The sequence below is a fragment of the Daphnia magna genome, unplaced genomic scaffold, assembly GCF_020631705.1.
Source record: "Daphnia magna isolate NIES unplaced genomic scaffold, ASM2063170v1.1 Dm_contigs213, whole genome shotgun sequence".
In the NCBI taxonomy this organism is placed as follows: domain Eukaryota; kingdom Metazoa; phylum Arthropoda; class Branchiopoda; order Diplostraca; family Daphniidae; genus Daphnia; species Daphnia magna.
In genome coordinates this window covers 115,397-118,585 of record NW_025533181.1, presented here as the reverse complement: position 1 = coordinate 118,585, position 3,189 = coordinate 115,397, and the positions used below count along the sequence as shown (strand labels likewise).

Sequence of the window (3,189 nt, the reverse complement as noted above, 5' to 3'; positions counted from 1 at the left end):
AATCGTTTAAAAAAAAAAATTGACTGGTCCAAAATATTGAAAACTATGTGGCAAATTACAAATGAAAATGAAAACTTAAAATTATCTCTGTAACAATCAAATTCTAAACTAAAGTACGTAGAAGAAGAAATGGGAAAACTACAACGGTAACTTTCTTAAAAACCAAATAAATTTTACTTAAATCTTTGATTTGCAATTTGTATCATAAAAAATTATATTAGCTTTAGACAAAGATCTACCAACATCTGTTTTTGATCTCAAAACAACTATGGAGAAACTATCTATATTGACCGATGTAAATATAACTATTGTATTATCTTACATGTTATTAATTGTAAAATTAATCTAAACTAATTGAAAGATTGATAACAAACATAGTAAAGTGTACAGAAATAACTAATGTACTCATCCATTTATTCCACCCCAACAAAATGAGGGTACTAAACTATTGTACGATACAAAATTTTAAGTTTAACACCATTAAATTATGTGAGCTGAATTTATAATGGATGTAAAAATAAAAATGGATACATGATAAACATGATAATATTAGATTTGAACCTTGGTCTCTCTCCAGCAATCCAGTGCTTTACCACTAAGCTACCTCATTTACTACATTTGTATATTTAAATTCATTTGGTCACTAGATTTTTTGTGCAGTATAAGTCAGAGTTGTTACCTGATCGATTTGAAGATCAGAGATCGATTGATCGATCGATCACTTTTTCGCGATCGAGATCGAGATCATCGATCACTCCGAAAAGATGGGATCAAGATCGAGATCGAAAGGGCTGGGATCGAGAATCAATTCGACTGTGGCGTCACTGCTAGTCGCAATCGAAGCTCTTATCTTTTTGGTAGCGGTACGGATAGTTTCAATCCCGACCGCTAGGTGGCGAATCATCGAGACTCGTTGGGGAAGAAGAGACAGGCAGTTGGGCGCGATACGTGGAGCAGGAGAGAAGTCAGGAGTAGCAGAGTCCCCCAACGTTCCAGGTTAATGCGTCTTCCACCTTATTGTGTCAGCAGTGGCCTATCCGGCGACATTTGGTGTCAAGTGATATCGAGTGCTCGCTTCCCGTGGCTGCGACGGCGTGGTGACCCCTTGCTACAAACTGATCATCCGGCTTTATCAGAAACCATCCAGCTTGCTGAGGCAGATTTCAACATCCATCGACATTCTCCGGAAGAAAATCTTGTCGCGGAACGTGGCATTTGGGTGTTTGGGTGAATTTCATCCCGATTCGCTGGATTTTGTGGCGGATTCCTTCCCATCCTTGGCGACGACCACGTACGGAGAGGCTCAGCGGCGGCGCCAAACCAACATGGCGGATCGGTGAATAGACATTTGTTGGCATTTTTTTTTGTGTTTTTCAATTGCTGCTAGTAATTCGTCGGAGAGTGACGGTTCCAAGTAAATTTCAGCCTTTTTTTTGTGTTTTTACTTATTTATTTATTTTTTTTAATTTTAATTTTTATTTTTAGGCTTTGTGTTGTGTGGGGTATTTTGAAGCGCCCTTTTTCTTTGTGTGTGAAATAGCGGCTGGTAGCGTTGGACAGTGGCTGACGTTTATGTCGTCGCTACCGCTGACATCCCTGCTGGTTGTGCAGAAGGGCATTTTGTTAAGCAACAGCGGCTGGTGTTGCAGGGGCTGACGTTTTGCGTCGCTATCGCTGACATCCCTGCTGGTTGTGTGTGGGACTATTGTTCCCGTTTATTTATTTTTATTTATCGTTAATCCAACGGCAATTAGTGTTGCAGTGGCTGACGTTTTGCGTCGCTACCGCTGACATTCCTGGTGGTGCGGAAGGGCATTTTGTTAAGCAACTGTGGCTGGTGTTGCAGTGGCTGACGTTTATGCGTCGCTACCGCTACATTTTCGATAGTTTTATTTTTTTGCATTCTGCGACCAGTCCGAGAATCAGATGGCTTCTGTCGATGGTGGTGTAGCTTCATCAAACTCAGAAGAACACTGCGAAGAAATAAATGTGTGAGTACATTAATCTTAAATGTTTAGCTTAATTCCCTCATTAGCTAAATAATAAAATTCTATATCAGTGATGAAGATGCTGCTGCAGGTACTCCAGTGCTAGCCAATCGTTATGAAAAAAGCTAGTGCTGGCAAACAATCTGCCACGGAATCCAGAAGAAAGGATGCAACTCCATATTGTTGTGTATGTACCTCCCCAAGTACTTTCAAAAAGAAGTAGTGACTTCAAAATCTACAACATATAAATGCCTAATGGGATGTCACAATAAAATTGTGACTGTGTTCAACAGCACTTTGAACAATGCCAGAAGACATGGTTCTGTGAGTGTACAACACTACTACCATTATTGCGAAATACTAACTCTTTTTTTTAAGAACAGACATTCCACAATGTATTATTGGATGAGTTTAACGCTTCATTCACTGCTGGAAGACAATCTTCCAATGTTGATGGCAAACAGTTGCTCGTGGCTACAATTGATAACCACAGTTGGTGAATTTCAACGATTCTCCATCTGCAATTACACCAATTGTTACGCAGTCTCAACTCGATGACCACAATGCGTAGGCACAAGGCAGCGTAGGCACTAGGGACTTAGGGAGTAGTCTAATCATGAAACATCGAAAGGTTGCTTTCTTTTTGTCAGTCTTGGACTATTAATTCATTTTCTTTGTTTTAGGACTATATCATTCAAAATACACTTCCTTTGAGTGGGTAGAAAAGGAGGATTTGTTAAACTTTTGAGTGGTCTTGTTCGGACTCTTCAGTTGAAAAAGAAAATTTTTACAGAAAAACTGAAAAGAAGTACTCAACACAAAGACAGCTCTCATGATGGCCCTTCAAAATGCTTTGTATGTATGTACCACTGCAGATATGTGGTGGTCACGCCCATCGAAGTTTTATTGGCATGACAGTACACTGGTTGGGTGATGATCTTAATCGAAGAAGCGCTTGTCTGGCAATCCGCCGTTTAAAAGGATCTCACACTTATGACGTAATTGCAAAAGCAATCAACGACATTCATTCTGAATTCAACATTTCAAAGAAAGTAAGCGTTACAATAACCGACAATGGGTCCAATTTTCTCAAGGCGTTCAGAGTCATTGGGGCCGACTACGAATGAGCAAGAACTATCCGAAAAATTCAGAAGATTGCGTAGAAGAATTCTGCGAAGAGGACGACTCGTTTATTTACATC

The 3,189-nt window shown here is 39.7% G+C and overlaps 1 pseudogene; it reads left to right on the top strand.

Annotated features, from left to right (window-relative positions):
• The first annotated feature begins 1,926 nt into the window (after positions 1-1,926).
• LOC123467653 lies at positions 1,927-2,559 on the top strand (annotated as a pseudogene).
• The last annotated feature ends 630 nt before the right edge of the window (positions 2,560-3,189 follow it).